Source organism: Vigna umbellata, chromosome 4, assembly GCF_029865625.1.
Source record: "Vigna umbellata cultivar VRB3 chromosome 4, Vumbellata_1.0, whole genome shotgun sequence".
NCBI lineage: Eukaryota > Viridiplantae > Streptophyta > Magnoliopsida > Fabales > Fabaceae > Vigna > Vigna umbellata.
The window spans coordinates 28469115-28494554 of NC_142168.1; the positions used below are offsets into that span (position 1 = coordinate 28469115).

The following is a 25440-nucleotide window of genomic DNA, read 5'->3' on the forward strand; positions in this document are numbered from 1 at the left end:
GTTCAATGATAAGGAATATGAATAAATTTAATCTTAAATTTTGAACTGATTCATGAACTTTTTATATAGTATTTAATTTTATTATTTATATTCAATAAAAAAACTTATATTCATTTTTAATTATTCTTAATATAGTATATTTCTTCTCAAATATATAGTATACTTATATTGTTGTTGTTCTACTGTTTGTGTATTGATCACTGTTATCATGGATCGATTCTCAACTAACCACTCTTGACAAATCACTCTGGATCCATCACTTTTGACCAACCACTCTAAACCTATGAGTTGGACTTGAAGAACAAATATTGATATGATTATCATATAATTGTATTACCTTATTATTATTATTATTATTATAAGCCGATTACCAATATGAATAATTAAATTTGATATCATCTATAAGTATTTTAATAGATATTATCAATAAGTTTTTTAATAGGATAGTTTATTGAAAAGAAATTATGTATGTGTGATTTGAGCTCAATTACTTATGATTATTTTTTTAGAATCAAAATATAAAAAATTAAAATACACTGTTAAAACTAATAAATAAAATTATTAATTCAACAATCATCTCATTTTTCTTTACTGTTTTTTCCTCCATTCCAAATTAATTATTTTCTTTCTCTTTCCTTCCTTTCTTGTTTTTCATCCTTTTTTAGGACAAATCTTAAATAAGTCCACGCATTATATTTTCAAGTGTACCAATAAAAATGTATCTTTTTCTCTTCATCTCACAACAAAACAGTAACTACATGCTCTTGTGAGATCCAAGACACCAAAACATGTCTGTTCCTGAAGCTGCAGTTCATGTGGCTTTCCTCACAAGTGCTGGTATGGGTCACCTCAACCCATGTCTCAGACTAGCCTCAGTGTTCCTCCGCCATGGTTGCAAACTCACTCTCATCATTCCCAAACCCACTGTCACTCTTGCTGAATCAAACCTCATCTCTCGCCTTTGTTCTTCTTTCCCTCACCAGGTTACTCAAATTGACTTCAACCTCACCCCTTTGGATCCTACCACCGTTAACACCACCAATGACCCTTTTTTCCTTCAGTACGAAACCATTCGTCGTTCCGTTCACCTTCTATCTCCAATCCTATCTTCTCTTTCCCCTTCTCTCTCAGCTTTCATTGTCGATGTTTTCTTAATTTCTCCTATACTTCCCATCGTTGAGAAAATGTTTTGTCCCAGTTACATTCACTTCACCTCGTCAGCTAGAATGTTATCTTTCCTTTCATACGTTTCTGTTCTTGCTGATTCCGATCCAGCTGCACAACCGCACCCTTCTACGTTAGTTGGTGATGCTATTCATATCCCGGGTATCACATTACCGATACCAAGATCCTCGGTCCCTCCACCTTTTCTTCTTGAAGGTATCAACTCCTTTCAGAGAATGATCATGGAGGACGGTCCCAACCTCAAGAAGCACGATGGGGTTTTCATCAACTCGTTTGAGGAACTGGAAGGAGAGGCACTAGCAGCGTTGAATGAAGGAAAAGTGGTTAGAAAGCTGCCCCCGGTATATGGAATTGGTCCCTTAATGACGTGTGAGTTTGAGAATGTAGATCAAGGTCAAAAGGGTTGCATGAGTCGGATACTGAGTTGGCTTAATGAACGTGCTGAAGGGTCTGTGGTGTATATTAGCTTGGGGAACAGAACTGAGACAAGGAGGGAGCAGATAAAAGACATAGCTTTGGGGTTAATAGAATGTGGGTATAGTTTTCTGTGGGTGGTGAAGTTGACGAGGGTTGACAGAGAAGAGAAGGAGGATTTGGAGGATGTGGTGGGGAGTGAGTTGATGAGTAAGGTGAGCGAGAAGGGTGTGGTTGTGAAGGAGTTTGTGGACCAGACAGAGATTCTGGGGCACCCTGCAGTTGGAGGGTTTGTGACTCATGGAGGTTGGAATTCGGTAACTGAGAGTATAAGGGAAGGAGTGAATATTCTGATATGGCCTCAGGGTGCGGATCAGAAGTTTAATGCAGAGGTGATTAGGATGAGTGGGGTTGGGATTTGGGCTGAGAAATGGGGTTGGGGGACACAAAAGGTGGTGGAAGGGAAGGAGATCGCTAAGAGAATCAAAGAGATGATGAGCAATGAGTCTTTGAGGGTCAAAGCTGGAGAAATGAAGGAGGCAGCAAGGAAGGCTTGTGGTGTTGGTGGGAGTTGTGAGCTTATTATTAAGAGACTAATTGAGGAGTGGAAGAGGAATGCTCAAGTAAACTGAGCATTGGCAGTCACTACTATTTTGCCAATTCACAATATTAAGTTTAAGTTTGCATTTGAATTTCTGTCAGAAAATAATACAGTCGCAATCTCTATTGCATGATATAGTATGCGAACAGCTACCTAAACAGTAATTTGTTGTTTTATTCTGTGGTTACATGTATAATCAGGTTCAGTGTTTGTGTTTAATGCTTTTCATGTCTTTGTTACAAAAGTAGTGAGTTGGGTTTGGAAATTTATCAGAACCCGATATTCACACTGTTATTATGTTTGCATGAGAAAGCAGCAATGGGAAGAGAGAGAAAGAACGTAAAACAGAACTTTGCAATAAGAAAAAGGAAAATGTTATTTGGACAACAAAAGTTTGACACAATTTTGACAACGGCGACGTGGCAGCTGTGCATTGGCTCAGTGAACCGGGGTGAGGGGTATTTTGGGTTTTTTCTGGTTTGTTTTCAATTTACTGAGTCGCCGTTGTCAAAATTGTGTCAAACTTTTGTTGTCCAAATAACATTTTCCTAAGAAAAATATTATTTTGAGACCACTCGCACTAAACAGAGTATCATTTCGTACTTAAAAGGTGAAGCGTAAAGAGATATATATCGACCTAAACGAAAGCTAAGGCCTAAAACAGAATAACAGAAAGGAAAGGAACTTTAACAGGTCTTATGGAGAGAAAGTGTGGGTTTGGAAGTGATGAAAGTGAGTTTGCAACCACAATTTTCGAAACAATATTGCTGTTCTGAGAAAAGGGTTGAGATGATCCGTGCCAGCTTTTGGAAGGAAAGCCACCTGAACATCAGGTTCAGAAACAGACCTTCTTTTGTGTGTGCGTAACTCATATTTAAACAAACCATAATGGTATTGTTAAGTGTTGAAAGGAAAATACTTCTAGGAATGAAATTTTTCTTAGCTTAGGAGTTTACGTTCTTACGGAAGATTTTCTGACAAGTTAACGGCAAACAAACAAGAAATTAAAAAGAACGGAAATAGACTTGTTTATTTATTATGCAGTACAGGAAACTCGATTTCAGAATAATCTTGTATGAAAAGTACAAGTAGTTCCTTACACTTTGCTCATTAAGGTTTGGATATTCAACATTTAGTATTGAACCTTCTGGAACTGAACCTTGTATGGCTCAGAAGTTAGAGCCAAACGCTTGCCATATTGGTCCTGATATATTCCAATATCACTGCATGGATAATTGCAATAATTGCACACACTTGGACAATAAACCATCTTGTAAGCATCCTCGTACTTCTCAATCTTGAACCAATTGCTTCTTGTTTGAGAGCCAGGGTTACCCAAAGAACCACCGGTTGTGAGAAACCACTGTGATGTTGAATAATCATAGTCCTTAAGCTTCCACACTGTGGACTGTGGACAGCTTGTGTAGGTGGAGAAAAAGATGTTGAGATCAGTGGAAACGCGAATGACACCTTTCTTATCATTAACAGGAAGAAAGCTCAATTGGAGGCCTTGGTAACCATCAACAGCTACAACATCAAGAGGGCAATCTTGACCTGTGCTTGAGAGAGCAATGCCACCTACATCAGAGGATGCTGGAACAATGTAGTAATTCTCACCAGCTCTCACCTTCTTCCCTGATGTGTCCACAATTTGCTCTGGTGCAGCACCTGCTTCCCCAAGTAGTGCCTTTGTGCTCAAGCCAACCACTAGGACCAATGCTACCAATGTCATCTTCATTTTTCGCTGTTTGATTTTTTCTTCTTGTAACTCCTGTGAGATGGATATGAAAGAAGGGTGAGATTTACATTTATATAAGCCAGGGATGGATCTAAATCTATGTACCCATTTGCACCAAAGTCCTGGATTTCTTCTCGTACAATTGGCCTATAAGAATTCAACTTTTGTCAAAGGAACTGTGTTGTTCAGAATGCTGTGATTGACTAGATTTATAAGTTTCTGATGAAGTTATAATTTGGTTTATACTCAGTCTTCCAGAGCCTAACTTGTTGTACCATGTTTAAGACAGGAGTGAAAGTGCTTCGCCTGTTTAGTATGCAAAGCAAAAGAAGCACATAGATTAGTGCATGTCCATTTTCTAAGCTCTGCATTGTGAGATTAATGAATATCCTGTTTTTCTCCTTTTTTTATTTCCTTAGGTTCATTGTTCTTTTCTTCAAATTTAGGCATGTGGGGGCAGAAAAAGAGGCTGCACAATCAATAATCAAATATTTTGTGTCCCTAACCCAGAAAACCCGTAATTCAACAAATTCTACGTGCTGCAACTTTTATATGTAGAAATCACTAAGTCTAAAGTTTTTTACATTCGTTTCTCACATTCTTGTTTTAACTTTCACAATAACTAGTTATAAATTATATATGATGATAATATTTTATTGACTAAAAATAATATCTTTTACATGACACTGTTTTTCTAAACTTTACTTTGATTGAATTACTAGATTTTTCCATTTCTTAAGTTACAATGTTTACTTAAAAGAGTACGATGTATTAATAACTTTTTTAACTAATTTTTTGATAATACACTATGCATCACTATTTTATTCATGGTTTGTATATTTGAAACGTAAAAAAATTGTAAAAAAAAAGGTTGTTTAAGAAACATTTTATTATGCTTAAATGACATTGGCTTTTTACATCAACGAAACATACTCAGTAAACTGCGAGGAAGAGATTAGGTTGGAATGAGTGTTATAGCTGAGAATGGTTTTACCTAATAAACCACAGGATCATGTGGGGGAGGTGATTTCTAGAAAACAAGGAGTGTTCAATACTTTACTTTGGAGGGTTACACATAAAATAGTGTTCATATCAATTATGAGAGGGTTGACCATGGTTGGAAAACAAAAAATAAAATAATTTTATAATATATAAATAAATATAAATTTAATTTTACAAGTTAATTTTGTAAATTAAATGTAAGATATGCTTTTTTAATACCACGATGTGTTCATAATATATAACAATTATTAAGAAGAGAAAGAGAGAGGGGTTTATTGAGTACTTTATGAGTTACGGAGTTTTTAAATATGTAAGTTTGAACAATAAAAGTAGAGAGGAAAGATCTGATGATAAAATGAATTGTGTTAAGAAAGAGAAGCAAAACTCTTATTAAAGTTTGATGTGACAGCTATCTAACACGTTGTTATTCTTAATTATTCACGTGTAATTATATAATTGTGGATTCTATATTCAGGTTTTTATTTCTCAAATGTTGTTTTATAGCAGCCCAAATAAAATATTTATTATTCAATAGCGACACAAGTATTCTAATGAATATGTCTATTTACGAATCACGAGAGATCAAGTTAAATTAAAAGGAAATAAGAACTTGAGAAAAAAAAACTATTAAAAATTATTAACTATATTTATATAATATTTTAATACAAAAATTTAGAAATAATATTACTCATTTGTTTCTTAAATTTATTTTCGATCATACTTATCAATTTTCTAATTTAGAAGCAAAAGTAAAAGTAATTAAAACTTAAAATTTATTATTATGATTTTTTTTTAATGAAAATGTATAAACTAAATAACTAAATTCAAAGAAAAAAAGACAAAAAAAAGAAGAAGAAAGTTTTACAAAGTCTAAGCTATGTTTTTTAATCACGTTAGGCATTATAGTACTTTATCCTAGGTTACAACTTTAAAGTTCATTCATTATTTGCATCATAAATAAGATGAAAAAAAGATACAGAATATATTGGCAAAGTAAAGTAAATCTTTAAAGTCTAAAAAAAAAGTATAAACAGTTATATCTATAGAAAAAAAATATAAAAAGAAAACAATTAATCAATGTTTTACATCAACTTAAATTTATACCATATAATTTTCAAGTTTTTTTTAAAGTTAACTTAAATTTAAAGTTTACTTCTTAAACATCAACTGTATTAATCCTCTCCTTAGTCTTTATATCTTGAATAATACATGAAAAAAAATAATTTTCACTATTCATTTACGAGTAGAATCACCTTCTTCACTAGTGTGTATCACATCTTTCCCTCAATATTGTTTACATTACTCTTGTGAAATGTGTGCCCAGGTGAAAATTCGTATTTTTTTGTGACCATTTCTTCCACAATAAGTACATTATCTACCCTCTAAAGTTCTTGTTTTCTTGATTTGAAAGGATGTCATGTTTTCTGTAATACACAAATTCAATGTGTCCTACGCGACCACAAAATTTATAATTATTAGTGCTAATAAAATTTAAAAAGTTTGTGTTTTTAACCCTTGATTCACCCTGTACAATATATCCATTTTATTTGTCTCTACTAGATAAATATGAAAAAATCTTGGACATGGGAGGGATAGGATCAATTTACAACATATGGGATTTGACATTAAAATATTGTTCATTTAACTCATTCAATAATTGTGTTATCTGATCTTTCCTTTTTCTTTAAGAAATAATACAAAAAAATTTATAGGAACATTTAATTCCGCACGTGAAAATTCTCCAATTCATCCTACATGATACGAAGCTTGGTAAAATATTGTGATAGAGAAATCTCCTTGTTTAAGAGTTGATGCTTTCATCTTCAGCTTCGATATGCGAAACAAGTTTCCTTCAATGTATCTTGATCTCAAATCTTTCTTGATGTCTTCGGCCTTGTCCATTCATAGCATGCTTTAATCGATTGACTAAAAAATCAAATGAATGATCTATGAAATAATCATATTATTGCTTCTTTGCCAAGCTCTATACGATTTATGTGTTTTTTCTGGTTCCTTCGTAACTCGTCGATAAATACCAAATTGTTTTTAGCACTTAAGTTGTCTCCATGGAACGACTCCAAGAATGGTAATTATTATCATCAATAACAAGAAAGACAAGGATGATAGAGGGATTCTCATTGGGATGCATGTATGAATGACTCTGTATGGAAACTTATGCCATGGCAAGAAAGGAAAAAGAAGGAAAAGAGGCGTAAGAAGAAGGAAAGAAACAAATATGCAAAAAAGCTCTTAAGGAGCGAAACCAAGACAGACTATGCGCAACAAAGTCCTTCCTAAGTAGAGATTTGATACCATTTCAGAACATCCAAAACCTTGATACTATAATGGAAAAGATAAACCTTGAGTGTGCAATGAGCCATTGTAGAAAAATGAGACATAGGATAAAGAAACAAAGAAAAGCAAAGACAATGAAAGAAAAAAATTATTAAAAGGTAATTGAAAAGGTATACAATGGTTTTACATATATATATATATATAAGACAATAAATCAAAACAGAAAAATAAAACAAAAGCTAACAACCCCCTTTAGCTGAATGTACAAATCAAACAGTCAAAACTTGGAGCATATATTTTTTAACACTACAGGAGATAAAGGTTTAGTGAGAATATTCGCTAGTTAAATGCTAGTGGAAATCGGAAGAAGCCTAAGAAGCCCAATACTAATCTTGTTTCTAAACAATATGACAGTCAATTTCAATATATTTGGTCATTTCATGCATAACTTGATTGAATGTAATTTGGATGGCAGATTGATTATCACATTAAATGGAAAAAAGGCTTTTTGTAATAACTCTCAAATCATTTAGTAGAAAAAATAACCATTGTATTTTACAAGTTGTAGTAGCCCATGCTTTATATTCAACTTTGAATGAACTTTTCAAAATAGTCGACTGCTTCTTAGAACGCCAAGATACAGAAGAGTTCCCAAGATATATAAGGTATCGTGTGACAAACTTTCTTGTATAACTGCATCTTGTCTACTCAAAATCATTGTACCCTTTAAGTTGAATGTCACTATTTACAACAGTAAATATCCGTTTTCCTAGTTAGAGTTTGTTTCAGGTAGCGTAAAACTCTCATGATCAGCTTGATTATGAGAAGGAGTAGGGGCATAAGCAAACTGGATTGAGTGGTGAAAGTCATTGTAAGAGTCTATCTTAACGAGATTTGTTATTTATTGACACATTGTTTCACTTATATCGGGCTGATATTGAACCACTCACTAATGTTTAGTCTCTCAACATGAGAAGTGTGTGTTACAAATCTCACATCAATTAGAGATAAGACAAATTTGTAGTGTATAAATGAGTGTAAACCTTATTTACAAATCATTTTTGTGGAGTTAAGTTAGAATTAGTCCACTTCTTAAAAATCAAACCAAAAAAAATCAAATCTACTTATAATCACCAAATTAGTTAAGTTATCAATACATTTCTTTTCTTTTTTTCTGAAAATTTGTGAAACTTTATAACCTGCATCTTACTCTCTTTAAGATATTTAATGACTACTTTTAAGAGTTTTGGAATAGAAGTAGATTTGAAAAATTAGAAGAAAAAAGAAATAATAAGAAAAAAAAATTAAGATTGTTTAAATTAGGAAAAAGATAGTGAAAAGTATGAAAAAAAATGGAAAGAAACTTTATGAAAATTTATGAATAGTGGGATTGATATATTAATATATTTAAAAATACTTTAATGTAAAAAGATTTTTTTTAATAAATTAATTTAATTTAAAATATATTAAAAAAATTATCAAAATTTAAATAAATAAATTTTATTTTATTTAATTAATTATTATGAAATAATTAATTAACTATGACTTTTGTCAACACTATTCAAAATCTATCTTTTAGATGGAGATGTGTAATAAAATTAAATTATATAAAGTATGATTATCTACATAATGCAATGTATCTTTGTGAAAAATAAGGAAATAAGTCACTTATTTTACATTTCCAGTCCTTCTCACAAAATACTTGAGCGTGACAATACAAAATAATGTTTTTCTGAACTGGATATGTATAAACTGAAAAATAAAATAAAAATATAGTGTGTGCAGATTATTTACATATGTAAGCTTTACCTTGCTGCTGCTAGTAAAACTTTAGTGTTTGATTATTGTTTATTAAAATATCTAAAAGATAAATTGTTTGACATTAATTGATACTCAAATAGAATATTTAACATAAAAAAAAAGAGTAGAGTAATAACTTTTTTTATATTCATAAAAACAAAAAAAAAGTAAAAAATAATGAAGAAGAATGTGAAATAGTTATAAACAAAATTTGGAATGTTAAAATAATTAACATAAATAGAAAGTTCGTTGACAGACTGTGAGAGTATCGGTCGAAAGACAGCGTAAAGTTTGGAATGCAGATATGCAACTTTTTTTACAATTTCATGAAAAACACGTCAAAAGTTACAAATAAACTCCACAATCTATTATATTTTTTCAATTGCGTGTTTTTTTTTCTATAATTAAAATATAACAAATTAAAATGTACTATTAAAAATATTAAATAAAATTACTAATTAAGCAATTATCTTATTTTCCTTTGCTTCTATTGTTTCCTTTCCAAATTACTTATTTTTCTATGTCTGTTATGTATGTTCCTTTCTTGTATTCATTGCTTCACTTTTTCCTTGGACAAATCTAAATAAGACAATGCAATAGATTTTCAGCTGTACCAAACAAAAAAAAAAACTCTATCTTTTTCTCTCTTGATCTCAGAACACAACAGCAACTCTTGTGAGATCCAACACAACAAAGAATGTCTGTTCCTGAACCTGCTGTTCATGTGGCTTTCCTCTCAAGTGCTGGCATGGGTCACCTCAACCCATGTCTCAGACTAGCTTCAGTGTTCCTCCGTTATGGCTGCAAAGTCACTCTCATCATTCCCAAACCCATTGTCTCTCTCTCTGAGTCAAACATCATCTCTCGCTTTTGTTCTTCTTTCCCTGATCAGGTAAGTCAAATTGACTTCAACATAACCCCTTTGGATCCAAACACGGTTAACACCAATGACCCTTTTTTCCTTCAGTATGAAACCATTCGTCGTTCGGTTCACCTTCTATCTCCAATCCTGTCTTCCCTTTCCACTTCTCTCTCAGCTTTCATCTTCGATGTTTTCTTAGTTTCCTCAATAGCCTCAATTGTTGACAAAATATTTTGTCCCAGTTACATTAACTTCAGCTCCTCAGCTAGAATGTTATCTTTCCTTGCATACGTTTCTGTTCTTGCTGATTCCGATCCAGGAATACAACCGCACCCTTCAACGTTCGTTGGTGATGCTATTCAAATCCCGGGCTTCACATTACCAATACCAAGATCCTCGGTCCCTCCCCTTTTTCTTCTTGAAGGTAGCAACTCTTTTCAGAGAATGATGATGGAGGACAGTCTCAAACTCACGAAGCACGATGGGGTTTTCATCAACTCGTTTGAGGAACTGGAAGGAGAGGCACTAGCAGCGTTGAATGAAGGAAAAGTGGTTAGAGGGATGCCCCCGGTGTATGCAATTGGTCCCTTAATGACGTGTGAGTTTGAGAATGTAGATCAAGCTCAAAAGGGTTGCATGAGTTGGATACTGGAGTGGCTTAATGAACGTGCTGAAGGGTCGGTGGTGTATGTTAGCTTGGGGAGCAGAACTGAGACAAGGAGGGAGCAGATAAAGGACATGGCTTTGGGCTTAATAGAAAGTGGGTATAGTTTTTTGTGGGTGGTGAAATTGAAGAGGGTTGACAGAGAAGAGGATGAGGGTTTGGAGGATGTGTTAGGGAGTGAGTTGATGGGTAAAGTGAGGGAAAGGGGTGTGGTTGTGAAGGAATTTGTAGATCAGATGAAGATTCTGGGGCACCCTGCAGTGGGGGGATTTGTGACTCATGGAGGTTGGAACTCTATAACAGAGAATATAAGGGAAGGTGTGAATATTCTGACATGGCCTCAGGGAGGGGATCAGAAGATTAATGCAGAGGTGATTAGGATGAGTGGGGTTGGGATTTGGGATGAGGAATGGGGGTGGGGGACACAAAAGGTGGTGGAAGGGAAGGAGATTGCTAAGAGAATCAAAGAGATGATGAGCAATGAGTCTTTGAGGGTCAAAGCTGGAGAAATGAAGGAGGCAGCAAGGAAGGCTTGTGGTGTTGGTGGAAGTTGTGAGCTTATTGTTAAGAGACTAATTGAGGAGTGGAAGAGGAATTCTCAAGTCAACTAAGCATTGTCACTCACTACTATTTTGCCTATTTACAATATTAAGTTTGAGTCTGCATTTGAAATTCTGTCAGAAAATAATACAGTCGCAATCTCAATTGCATCATATAGTATGCAAACAGCTGCTCATACAGGAATTTGTTGTTTTATTCTGTGGTTACATTTCCAATTAGGTTCAGTGTTTGTGTTTAATGCTTTTTATTTCTTTGTTAAAAAAATAGTGAGTTGGGTTTGGAAGAGATGAAAGTGACTTTGCAACAATAATGGATAAACAATGTTGCTATTCTGAGAAATAGGTTGAGGTGGCTCATGGCACCTGTTGGAAGAAAAGCCACCTGAACAATCAGAAGCAGACATCCTTTTTGGGTGTGCCTTACTCATATTTAGACAAGCCATAATGGTAGTGTTAATTGTTTAAAGGAAAATTCTTCTACGAATGAAATTTTTCTTAGCTTAAATATAGTCTTAGGAGTTTACGATCTCAGGGAAGATTTTCTTACTAGTAAATAACCACAAACAGAAAATAGAAATTTTAAAAAGACTCAATAGAAGACATCTTGTTTATTCATTATGTATAGTTCAGTACATGGAACTCAGCTTGAGAATAATCTTGTACGGAAAGTGCAAGAAGTGCCATACACTTTACTCATTAAGATTTTGATATAAACCAAAATTTAGTATTAAACCTTCTGGAACTGCACTTTGTATGGCTCAGAAGTAAGAGCCAAACGCTTGCCATATTGGTCCTGATATATTCCAATATCACTGCATGGATAATTGCAATAATTGCACACACTTGGACAATAAACCATCTTGTAAGCATCCTCGAACCTCTCAATCTTGAACCAACTTTGGATGGTTTGAGGGCCAGGGTTGCCCAAAGCGCCACCAGTTGAGACAAACCACAGTGATGTTGAATAATCATAGTCCTTAAGCTTCCACACTGTGGAATCTGGACAACCTGTGTAGGTGGCGAATAAAATGTTGAGATCAGTGGAAACGCGAATGACACCTTTCTTCTCATTAACAGGTAGAAACATAAATTGCAGGCCTTGGTAACCATCAACAACTACAAGATCAAGAGGGCAATCTTGACCTGTGGTTGAGAGATTAAGGCCAGCTACATCAGAGGATGCTGGAACAATGTAGTAATAGTCACCAGCTCGCACCTTCTTCCCTGATGTGTCCACAATTTGGTCTGGTGCAGCACCTGCTTCCCCAAGTAGTGCCTTTGTGCTCAAGCCAACCACTAGTATCAATGCTACCAATGTCATCTTCATTTTTCTGTGTTTAATTTTTTTCTTCTTGTAACTCCTGTGAGATGGATATGGAAGAAGGGTGAGATTTACATTTATATAAGCAAGGGGATGGAATCTGTGTACCCATGTGCACCAAAGTCATGGATTTCTTCTTATACAATTGGCCTATAAAGATTCAATTTTGTAAAAGAAGTTGTGGTTGGCTAGATTTTTAAGTTTCTGATGAAGTTACAGTTTGGTTTAAGCTCAATATTTCAGAGCCTAACTTCTTGTACCATGTTTAAGACTAGAGAGAAAGTTCTTCCTCTGTTTAGGATGCAAAGCATAAAGAAGCACATAGTTTAGTGCATTTCCATTTGAAATTAATGAATATCTTGTTTTCTCTCACTCTCTCTGTCTTTGTTTTTGTTTTCTTTATGTTGGTTGTTCTTTTCCCCAAATTTAGGCAGGTGGTGGGACAGAAAATGAGGTTCACAATAAATAATAAAAAATTAGGTATACTACTATTTTTGCACAAACTACATATATAGTTTTTTTACATCAATGAAACTTACAAATGAGTTTTACATTGTTAATCAATTATGAAATAAATTATGATCTGTAAATAATTATTAAAAATTACCACAAAATCAATTTTGGTGCGTGAGATGTTTTTTACGGTAAGTATGTCCGAATTGAGGGTTGTGATTGGAGAAGTTGTTCGTAAAGAAAGATTGGTCAGAATGTCATGAAATAAGAGTTAGTCATATTGGAAATAAATTATTATTAGATAGATGGATCATGCAGTTTTTAATTGCAAAACAAAGTGCCTACTTAATCAACTTCTCTTTTTTGGAACTTTCCCGTTGAAATTTTAAAAATAATTAGAGACCAGAAATAATTCTTAAATAATCTAAGATCACTATGGAAATTGAACCAAATCACAAAAGCACGTCAGGAAGAGATTAATACGTAATTCATTCAGACAATATTAAAACAATATAAACACATCAATTTTATTCATGTTTTTAAAGATTGAATTGTTGGGAATTATAGGGCTCTTATTCATATATATATATATATATATATATATATATATATATATATATATATATATATATATATATATATATATATATATAAAATAAAAGTAAAAAAATATTAAATATTTACAATATCTTAATCTTAAATTTCTAAATAATAACTAATTTCTAAAAACTGGAAGATATTTTAAAATTTAAATATTTCCTAAAAACTAATTTAAACAAAAAAGATATTAAGTAAATATTTACAATATTTATCCTTGCTTAATATGTATTTATTTGAATTTTAGATCTTTAAATTTGATTTTCTTTTTGTCCATGATAATTTTGTCGGTCCCCCTTACTACTGAACTCTCAGATTCTTTCACAAAGGTTTGCAAAAGTTGCACAGTTTGGAGCAGAACACGAGATTGTAATCATCATCATATTCTTAAAACCACTGTCTAGTTAAATCATTAAAAGCATCAAACTTCCACACAGTGGACTCACTACATCTTGTAATACAATGCTACCTGATATGCATATCAAAAACAACTTCCTTTGAGAATTTTTTCTCCACAACAAGAAAAAAGAGAAAGCAGAGAGAAAAGGGTGAAAAGAACTGAGGGTTGGCTGGCTGCAGAAAAAAAAAGGAGAACTGCAAATAAAAGATAGATAAACTTCACGGTTTAGTAACTTGTTTACTCTGAATTACGTGGGTGTTGGGATTTTAGTAGCCTGAAAGATTCAATTTATGGTTCAATGTTTCTCTATTATAGACTTGTATAATTTATGCATAAAGGATAAGGTCAACGATTTTGGCCAATTCAATGAAATTTATATTGTTGTTAAATTATATACTACTTCAAAAGGTATAAGAGGACGTTTATTAATGTTGATTTTATAGCCGAAGGACGGTGGATCCAGAAGACTAATACATTTGAAAACAATTTTATGTTATTGATTGCAGTATCAAGCTTAGTTGAATTGGTTATTTTACGTTAATCAAAGTTTCAATTGAAACAAAGTGATCTTTCATTCTTGATTGATTCTGGAATCCATTCTCCATCCATACTCATAGTAGCCTTTCTTCTGGGTCCTCATGGCTTTGCGATCATGTTCCTCTTCCTTCATCTATGAGGTGTTTCTCAGTTTCAGAGGCGAAGACACACGTCACGGTTTCACTGGCAATCTCTACAAAGCCCTTGATGACAAGGGAATCCACACTTTCATTGATGATGAGAAGCTTCAGAGCGGAGAGGAAATAACACCTGCTCTTTTGAATGCAATTGAAGAGTCCAGGATTGGCATCACTGTGCTCTCTAAAGACTATGCTTCCTCCTCGTTTTGCTTAGATGAACTTACAACCATCCTTGACTGCAGGACAAAAGGGCTGTTGGTCATACCAGTCTTTTATATGATGGACCCTTCAGATGTAAGACACCAGAAAGGTACTTATGGGGAAGCATTAGCTAAGCATCAGAAAAGATTCAAAGCTGAAAAGTTGCAGAAATGGAAGATGGCTCTCCAACAAGTGGCTGATCTCTCTGGTTATCATTTCAAACATGGGTACTTGTCTTACTTTTCATACTACCTTGTAATTTATATATGTGGTTAGTTTTACTTGTCTAACGATTTAACTTGAAATTCTGAAAAGAAAAGAAATACTTGTTAACCTTGTCAATTGATATACGTATCATTTAACTTTTTGTTTGAACAGAAATGAATATGAACACGAGTTTATTGGGAGGATTGTTGAGCGGGTCTCTAGGGAGATTAGCAGTGTTCATTTACCTGTGGATGATTACCTAGTGGGACTAGAGTCAAAAGTCCAAGAGGTAAAGAAGCTTTTGGATTTAGGATCTCATGATGGTGTTGTGATAGGGATCCATGGAATGGGTGGGATAGGAAAAACAACACTTGCTCTGGCAGTTTATAATTTGATTGCTGCTAATTTTGATGAATCGTGTTTTCTTCAAAATGTGAGAGAAGAATCAAACAAATATGGGCTAAAACACCTCCAAAGCATCCTTCTTTCGAAAATCCTAAGACAGAAGAATATCATCTTAACAAGTTGGCAAGAAGGAGCATCAATGATACAGCAGAGGCTGAGGCGAAAGAAGGTTCTCTTGATTCTAGATGATGTTGACAAGATTGAGCAATTAAAGACATTTGTTGGCAGATGTAATTGGTTTGGTCCCGGTAGCAGAGTCATCATTACCACTCGGGACCAACATCTTCTGACATCTTATGACGTTAAAAGAACTTATGTTGTGAATAAATTGAACTATTATGATGCTCTTCAATTACTAACATGGAAAAATTTTAAGAGGGAAAAGGCTGATCCAAGTTATCAGGAAGTTTTGCATCGTGCAGTAACTTATGCTTCTGGCCTTCCATTGGCCTTGGAAGTAATAGGTTCCAACTTGGTTGGAAAAAGTGTAGAAGAATGGGATTCTGCTATTGAACATTACAAAAGAATTCCTAGTGATGAAATCCTAAAGATACTTAAAGTAAGTTTTGATACTTTGGGAAGAGAAGAGAAAAATGTTTTTCTTGACATTGCCTGTTGCTTGAAAGGATGTAAATTGACAGAGATTGAACATATGCTTCGTGCTCTTTATGATGACAGCATGAAACATCATATTAGTGTGTTGGTTGAAAAATCTCTCATAAAGATTAGTCAGAGTAGTACGGTCGAAATGCACGACTTGATTCATGCTATGGGTAGACAAATTGACCAACATGAATCACCTGAAGAGCCAGGAAAACACAAGAGGCTATGGTTACCAAAAGATATAATTCAAGTTTTAAAATACAACACGGTAAGTGAGACTCATGGATTGTTTGTTTTGTTTCTCAAATTGATATGTCTTTTTCGTTTATCATATATTCATATCATAATTTTTCTTTTTCTTGACAATTTATAAATTTCTCTACACGTGAATTGATTACTTACATATAACTAATAACCTCTTGATTTGTGCCTCTTTGCATTAACAGGGAACTGGTAAAATTGATATCATCTGTCTAGATATCTCCATATCTAAGAGAGAAGAAACGATACACTGGAATAGAAATGCCTTCAGAAAGATGAAAAACCTTAAAATACTTATCATAAGAAATGGTAAATTTTCTGAAGGTCCCAATTATTTTCCAGAAAGTTTGAGAGTACTGGAATGGCATGGATACCCTTCAAATTGTTTACCATCAAATTTTGATCCGAGAAAACTTGTGATATGCAAGTTACCTCACAGTCCTTTTACGTCATTTGGGTTTCATGGTTCATCAAAGGCAAGTTTAGAGAATAAATTCTTTATCTTGTGAATTGATGAATACACTTCAAATGTATTCAATCGGTTCTTATGCCTTTTCTCCATTATTTTCTTTGCAGAAGTTGGAGAATCTAACCGTCTTGAATTTTGACAAGTGCAATTATTTAACGCAGATACCTAACTTGTCTGATCTCTTAAATTTGGAAGTACTTTCATTTAAAAAGTGTGGGAGATTAATAGTAGTTCACGACTCAATTGGTTTTCTGAATAAACTTAAAATATTGAAATCTAAAGGTTGCAAGAAGCTTAGGAGATTTCCACCTCTCAACTTGACCTCTCTTGAACAACTTGAACTTTCATATTGTTCAAGTCTTGAGAATTTTCCAGAAATATTAGGAAAGATGGGAAACATAAGGAAACTTAGTTTGTTTGAACTTCCCATAAAAAACTTGCCTGTTTCATTTCATAATCTTACTGGACTACAAGAATTAGAGATGAGCTGTGATTTTGTTCAGTTAAGTAGCACTGTCTTGACGCCTGAACTGTCTGATTTTAGAGTTCATAAAGGCAAGGGGTGGCAATGGGTAAAATCACAAGAGGGTGAAGAAAAAGAGGGTTCAATGGTATCTCCAAAGATACATATGTTTTGGGTTTTATCTTGCAACTTGAATGATGATTTTTTTTCAGCAAGTTTCAAGCAGTTAGCTCAAGTGAGTCATTTGAGGCTAAGGGAAAGTAATGTCACATTCCTTCCTGAATGCATCAAAGAATTTCACAGCCTATTTTCTCTCGATGTGAATGATTGCAAGCATCTTCAGGAAATTAGAGGGGTTCCACCAAACTTGAAATATTTCAGGGCAATAAACTGTACATCCTTGACTTCCACGGGTTCAAGCATGCTGTTAAATCAGGTTTTGTCATGTTTTTAATGAATTTGATTTGATAATATGTAGTTCATTTAATGAATTTTTGATAAATTATGATTAACAGCAGCTTCACGAGGCTGGAGGGACTGATTTTATCTTTCCAGGAGGAAGTATTCCAGAGTGGTTCCATAAACAGAGGAAGGAACCTTCAATTTCTTTCTGGTTTCGAAATAAATTCCCTGCCAAAGTTCTTTGTCTTCTTATTGCACCTGTACTGGGTGATAACGTGACAGGATTGGTTAGATACATTATGTTCATCAATGGCAGAGTTAGAAAACAATATTTGTTACATTATCTGAACAGACAAGTGAAGATGTTGGAATCAGATTATACACATCTCTTTGATCTACAACACTCACATTTCTCCACTGATGATGATCTGATGGAAGAAGTGTCTTTAGAAAAGGAATGGAATCAGGTGACGATCACATATGAAGGTTTGATAGAGAGTTCCCTCATTAAAATAATCGGAATCCATGTTGTAAAAGAGGAAAACAGCAGCATGGAGGACATTCGATATGATGATCCTTATGCAAACACAAATGAAGACAATCACCTCAACACTTCCCAATCACAACCCTTCTGTGAAAGAGGTTTAATGTTGACATGCAAGTTTTTTATAGGTTCCTTTATGTTGTTCTCTTGCTTTGTATTATTAATTTTATCTAACCTCACAAACAACCCAACCTGAGTATCACCACTCTATTTAGTTTTGCATTGTAATTTTCCTTTCAAATCCCAAAACTATGATTGATTAAGATTTGATGCATTTTCTGCCTGTCAAGTTTTATCTCTGTTTTCATTTGTATGGTTACTTTTCTCATTTCTAAATTATTTTATCCAATAAGGGAAGACATAACTATCTTAGACATCTAAAAGACAAAAAGTAACTGTGCACTTAAACACAATACCTATTCATGAATTAGATTCAATACCATGCTTCTATTTTATAACATGATGTTTTACTTTGATAAGTGATCAATGTAACAAAAATATTAATGAACAAATACCTCAAACTTTTCTTACAATAAACCCCTTGCCAGTACGAGGATAGGAACATTAATCATACTCCCTCTTCCTGCAGGGATACCATTAATTAATTAATATATATATATATGTATATATATATCTATATATATAGTCACTTCTTTAATAATTATTAATATACAAATGTACTGTTACTCATCTTTACTATACATAAAATTTTCTTAATAAATTTCCTTATGTTTATAAATTTTGTACTATTTAATATCAAGCGCCATGTAAAAAATTGTTGAATGAAAATCAATGGAGGACAAAGATATAACTTGTGAATTGTGAATGGAATGAATGGCTTAGAAGTGATCAATAATCAACACAGTCACAGGATCATCCTAGTGCAGAATTATGCAGTGGTAATAAAGCATTTTTGGAATGTAATTAAAGGCGTGGCTATTCTATGTTTGGAAATTATCATATACACTCGTAAAATAAGAACATACAAATTAGAAGAAAACAATTGTCCATTTATTTGAGTACTTATTTATTTCATAACAAGGATATCACCTATAATTAGGGTATCCTCACAAATTAACATGGAACGAACACATTATTATAAGAAAGAGTTAAACATTTAGTTGTTCATGCACAACAAGAGGTACTGTGGTTAGGCCTTGAGGAATTTAACTTGGAATGGAACAGCACTTAGAGCCAAACGGTGATTCCCTTTCTCATCAACAAACATCCCAACATTCTCACACTCAACATGCTTGCAATAAGGGCACACGCTCGGACAATAGACCAGTTTATAAGCACCACCGTACTTCTCAATCTTGAACCAATTTCCAATGGTTTCCCGACCAGGGTTGCCCTTAACACCACCGGTTGACACCAACGAGAGTGAGCGTCCCTTAGAAACCTTAAAACTCTCAAGCTTCCACACCGTGGAATGGTGAGGGCAAGTGATGTTAGGAGGGAACATGATGTTTAGGTCAGTGGAGACACGTATAACACCCTTTTTGGGGTTAACAGGTATAAACCTTAGTGGCAAACTATGATATCTGTCCACAACCACTACATCCAGAGGGCATGATTTACCGATCTTTGAGAGGCCAAGGCCCTGTGCAATTCTACATTTGCCGTAAGGCATGGATAGAAGAATGTTGTAGTTGACACCAGCACGTAGCAGCTTGCCTGATGTGTCAACTACTTCATCAGGTGAAGCCTCAGATGCTCCCAGAAGTGGTTGTGAAATCAGGGCAGAGAGAAGGACAAAAGCTAACAATGTTGTCTTCATCACTGTTTATTTTGTAATGCTTTGAGTAATTTGTATATTGGTTGATGGATGGAGTTTAGGAAGATGGTTTGCATCAATTTATAGGCTGCTTCTTATCCATGGGATTCAGGATAAACATCCACATTTATATTACTAAAATCCTTGATTTGCTTAATACTGTTGGACCCATCAACATAAGAAATTCACTAAAAAACTGGGCAAATTTATGTTTAGTTGCTATTATTTGAATGTTTTTTGCGGGAAAGTCGAATCCTGTTTAAGCCATGGCCTGCTTTCATATGTTTCTACTTTCTCCCAAAAAAATTATCTTCTGCCAGTATTCCTTTCGAGGAGATTGTATTGTAGTAATTATAGCATCCAATGGTTTGCTTTCAAATCTGGTTGCTCTGTCTAAATCTCTGAGGACTATAAACGCGGTTAGTCAGCATCAATGAGCTTGTTTCTTAGATGCACTTTTGTTTTTTAACATGCACGGTGCCCTGAACTCTATTTTTTCGCTGTATATAGCAAAATATCACTTTTTTTTTAAGAAAACTATATATTTCTTATAGACTCTTTTCTTCGTTTATTACTGAGCCTCGAAACTTAAGAATTTAAAAGTGCGTAAAAAGTTATGTTATGATATTTAATATTTTCTCAAATATTATTTACTCATCGCATTATTCATCTTATCTCAATTTTTCTTCTTATCTCTTTTAGAATATCCGTGGAACTATATCTATAAACATTAACTCACAGATTGGGCTACCTACTCATTTTGACAAAGTCAACTTATCTAGTCATGAACAACATGAGCGAACAGACCATAGAATCAACAAGAAAGCATTTATCGTTCTGCATAACCTATCCATCGCCTAGAGTAGACCAAAAGTTGGTTTCCAGTTAGTTGTAAATAAAAACCTAAGACCACAAAGAACATTAATGTCAACCATGTTTACACATAGTAAGCATATAGATGCACATGGCTACATGATTTCAGATCAATTAATTATCAACTTGATATGGCCAATTGTATTGTTGAATTACTTAAAGAAAATATAAACTATTTCTATGGTGCTAACTACAAAGAATCCAAAAGGTGGAATTAATATGAAAGGAAGAAATCTATAAATTCAGACTTCGCATCTCCAGTATGGTCCATCCATCATTAACGAGACTTACTTATCTGTATACCCTTTGCCAGGTACCATTGGGTCTAACAAAGAGGAGGTTCACCGAAGAAATACAACACAATGAGATCTGAATTAACTATATAAGAACCAAAAACCTTAAGACAATTAGTTAATGGGTCTTTCATCTTTATACAATGCTCTACTTTCTCATTTCTATTCAATGTGAGACTTAAATTCACACTTGGATTTCCAACTGTTCCTTCTTCTAAGCACTTGTGCAAGGATGTTGGCGTCTTTGTGGACGAAAAAGGCTATAGGCGTTTGACTCTAAGCAATGTTCCGTTCAAAGTCAAGTTTCAGCTTCCTGAAAAAACTAATGTCTGATCACAAACTAATAAGAGTGTTTTCTTTAATTCAGTTTTTATAAGGTTAATTTTGACTTTAAGCATCTTCACTTTTATGTCTTAAGTTTTTACAGTAAATTTGGTCTGGGTAAATGGTTTATATTTGTGAATATAGCCCTACTATTCGTCTCGTTTTGTCATCTGCAGCTTAGGAATTGAAATTTGAAAAAAAGGGGAGAAACACTGTTAAGAATTCAAGAGCGTCATTTTAACGGAGAATATTAAGTTGGATAATGAAGTGGCTTAATGAACATGCTCAAGGGTCCGTGGTGTTGGTTAACTTAGGTACAACCTTTCATATTTTTTCTTCACTTTTCTTTAATCAAGGTCCAATCAAATTTTCTTCACTTTTTCATATTTTTTCTTACCTTTTTCATGCAATGTTTTGCTAGATTTTTTGTGATTTTGATTATTTTTTATTATTGGTTTTATCTTTAAGTTATCCTAAATCTTTAATCAATTTATTTTCATATCTCTATTAGCTTAACTTAGCTACAGCTGCACTAATAATGGCAACAACAAAAAATTATGCATCTATAAAAAATTACTTTTAACATATTTTTGTTACTCATGTTCAATAAATTCAATTATAATTAAATGTTAATTAAAATAATCTTTTAAGGAAAAAAATTAATTAAGAATTCAAAATTAAACACAAAACGCGAGTGAAAGCTACAAATATTTACATAGACAACAAGTCTCCACAAGCATTGACGAAGAAGTTGGTATTTGATAATCGAAACAAGCATATAGGCATAAGACATAATTTCATAAGATAATTCATTGTTAGAAAGGGAGTGAGGCTCAGAAAGTCAATACTCAAGATCAAATTACAAATATCTTCACGAACCTATTAAAATTTGGAAAGTATCAAAGACTAAGAACAAATATTAGTGTGTAGAAGAAAAATTCAAATTAAGAGGGAGAAATATTATTGTAATTTGAAATGTAGAAATATCTAAAATGACGTTTAGAAAATCTAGAAAGCATTTATTAGTGAAGGATGTAGAAAATTCTATATAGTGGAGTTTTAATTAAAGAAGCTCTTAGAAGAGAGTCTAGATCTCTTCATTAGTACCTATAAGTACTTGGCATTTTCAAACAAGAAAATTTGAGTTCAATCTTCCACTTCTCACCAATTCCTCTATATAACATTTTTGCAGTTCCACATATAAAATTAGAAGAAAACATTTGTCCATATTATTTCAATACTTATTCATCATCATAACAAGGAATTCCCCTATAATTAGGGTATATATCCTCACAAATTAAAATGGAAAGAACACATCATTATCAGAAACACACTGAAAACATTCATAGTTGGTGGTGCACAAGAGGAACTCTGGTTAGGCCTTGAGGAATTTAACTTGGAACGGAACAGCACTTAGAGCCAAACGATGGTTCCCTTTCTCATCAACCAACATCCCAACATTCTCGCACACAACATCCTTGCAAGAAGGGCACAAACTGGGACAATAAACTAGTTTATAAGCACCAGCATACTTCTCAATCTTGAACCAATTTCCAATGGTTTCCCTCCCAGGATTGCCCTTAACACCACCAGTGGACACAAAGCGTCCCTTAGAAACCTGAAAGCTATCAAGCTTCCACACTGTGGAATGGTGAGGGCAAGTGATGTTAGGAGGGAACATGATGTTAAGGTCAGTGGAGACACGTATAACACCCTTTTTGGGGTTAACGGGTATAAACCTTAGTGGCAAACTATGATATCTATCCACAACCACAACATCCAGAGGGCATGATTTACCAATCTTTGAGAGGCCAAGGCCTTGTGGGCTTCTACAATTACTGTAAGGCATCGATAGAAGAATGTTGTAGTTGACACCAGCACGTAGCAGCTTGCCGGATGTGTCAATTACTTCGTCAGGTGAGGCTTCAGCTGCTCCCAGAAGTGGTTGTGAGATCAGGGCAAAGAGAAGGACAAAAGCTAACAATGTTGTCTTCATCACTGTTTATTTTGTACTGCTTTGAGTAACTTGTATTTTGGTTGATGGATGGAGTTTAGGAAGATGGTCTTGCATGAATTTATAGGTTGCTTCTTATGCATGGTGTTCACGATAAACATCAACAATTATATGTAAATAAGATCTTTGATTTGCTTAATACTGTTGGAACCATATTTTCATCAACATAAGAAATTCACTAAAACTGAGCAAGTTTAAGTTTAGCTGCTATTATTTGAATATTTTCTGCCGGAAAGTCTAATCCTGTTTAAGCCATGGCTTGCTTTAATTTGTTTTTTCTTTGTCCAAAACAAATATCATTTGCCTGTATTCCTTTCCACGAGACTGTATTGTAGCAATTATATATCTAATTGTTGCTAGCAAATCTGATTGCGCTGTCTAAATCTCTGAGGACTAGTCAGCATCAATGAGGTTGCTTCTGAAATGGACTTTTTCTTTTAAACATGCTATAGCTGTAAACCTTAACCCTTTTTCTATTTATATGAAAATGTACAACATTTTGAAGAAAAAAAATATAAATTTCTTATTCATTTCTTTGTTTATCACTGACAGGCTTGAAACTGAAAATTTTCAAAATCCGTACGACATATCATATTGATATAGATTAAATGATATTAATTATGTATATTAGCTCAAATAATTCCTTCTTTTCTTCTTATTTGGGATATCCTTGAAACTATGTATTTAAGAATACTGCATGAAACTTTGAACCACTTTAATGTCACATAAGACTGTAGCTAGATTTGTAATTCACATTGAATTAAATTAAAAGTCAAAGTCGTCTAATTACAAAGCCAGCAGAAAGATAAAGGTTTTTCAATCATTAAGATTAACATAATATTAAAATCTTGACTAACCTTTGCTGCATGTTTAAACATTGACCCATAGATTGCTGCATGTTGAAAAAGTCAATTAATGTAGTCATGAATAACAAGAGCGACATACCACGGAATCAATAAGAAAACGTTTATCGCTCTTAAAAACCTATCCATCACCTAGAGACACGCAAAAACGGATTCCAGCTAGTTACAAATAAAATGCTTAAGACCACAAAGAACACGGATATGGCAAGCCTGTTTACACATAGCTATAGTAAGTAATACGTAAGTACACAGGGCTACATGATTTCAGATATTAACTCGATATGGCCAATGGTATTGTTCAAATATTGAAAGAAAATATATACAGTTTCTCTTTTACTAACAATTAAGCATATAAATCATGGAATTAGTATTAAATAAAGACATCTATAAATTCATACTTCTCATCTCCATTATAGTCCATCCATCAATAACAAAAAAGAATACAAAGAACACAGCTACCCGAATTATACAGAAATAAATAATGAAGAACATGTTGCTAGCATTTGTGCTTCTCTTTTCCTTGAGCTCTCAACCACTACTTGGATCAGCAGATGCATCACCTGAGCAAGTGATTGACACATCAGGGAAAAAGCTCCGAGTTGGTCTCAGCTATTACATTGTTCCCGCTTCGCCCTTAATAGGATGCTCAAGGTACGGAAGATGCGTGAAAAGTGGAGGCCTTTCACTTGCCAGCATTGGTGAATCATGCCCTCTTGATGTGGTGTTTGTGGGAGGGTCTCGTGGCTTGCCATTGTCATTCTCACCCGTTGACCCTAAGAAAGGTGTTGTTCGTGTGTCCACTGATTTGAACATCATGTTCTCCACCGATCATACCAGTTGTGCTGAGTATTCGACAGTGTGGAAACTGGACCACTTTGATGTTGCTAAAGGACAGTGGTTTGTGACCACTGGTGGCTCTGTGGGAAACCCTGGTTGGGGAACCATACGCAACTGGTTCAAGATTGAGAAGTTTGAAGGTGCTTATAAAATTGTCTATTGTCCAACTCTGTTACCTTATTCCAAGCACTTGTGCAAGAATGTTGGCATCTTTGTGGATGAAAATGGCTATAAGCGTTTGGCTCTAAGCGATGTTCCATTCAAAGTCAAGTTTCAGCTTGCCTGAACAAATTAATGTCTGTGAAACTAATTAGTGTGTTTTGTTTTAATTCAGT

The 25440-nt window shown here is 33.9% G+C and overlaps 8 pseudogenes across 1 annotated transcript; 4 read left to right on the forward strand and 4 right to left on the reverse strand.

Moving 5' to 3' along the window:
* The first annotated feature begins 57 nt into the window (after nucleotides 1–57).
* On the forward strand, nucleotides 58–2419 carry LOC124827481 (UDP-glycosyltransferase 708D1 pseudogene; annotated as a pseudogene).
* Nucleotides 2420–2714: 295 nt separating this feature from the next.
* Nucleotides 2715–4233, reverse strand: LOC124827475 (miraculin pseudogene; annotated as a pseudogene).
* Nucleotides 4234–9567: 5334 nt separating this feature from the next.
* On the forward strand, nucleotides 9568–11360 carry LOC124827477 (UDP-glycosyltransferase 708D1 pseudogene; annotated as a pseudogene).
* A 183-nt stretch (nucleotides 11361–11543) lies between these two features.
* Nucleotides 11544–12757, reverse strand: LOC124827479 (miraculin pseudogene; annotated as a pseudogene).
* Nucleotides 12758–14003: 1246 nt separating this feature from the next.
* On the forward strand, nucleotides 14004–18400 carry LOC124827480 (disease resistance protein Roq1-like; annotated as a pseudogene). Its single transcript, XR_015785821.1, has 4 exons — nucleotides 14004–14997; nucleotides 15149–16253; nucleotides 16432–17614; nucleotides 17694–18400. The product of XR_015785821.1 is annotated as a disease resistance protein Roq1-like (transcript).
* An 874-nt stretch (nucleotides 18401–19274) lies between these two features.
* LOC124827478 (miraculin pseudogene) lies at nucleotides 19275–19904 on the reverse strand (annotated as a pseudogene).
* A 2862-nt stretch (nucleotides 19905–22766) lies between these two features.
* Nucleotides 22767–23387, reverse strand: LOC124827474 (miraculin pseudogene; annotated as a pseudogene).
* Nucleotides 23388–24639: 1252 nt separating this feature from the next.
* On the forward strand, nucleotides 24640–25391 carry LOC124827473 (miraculin pseudogene; annotated as a pseudogene).
* Nucleotides 25392–25440: the final 49 nt, after the last annotated feature.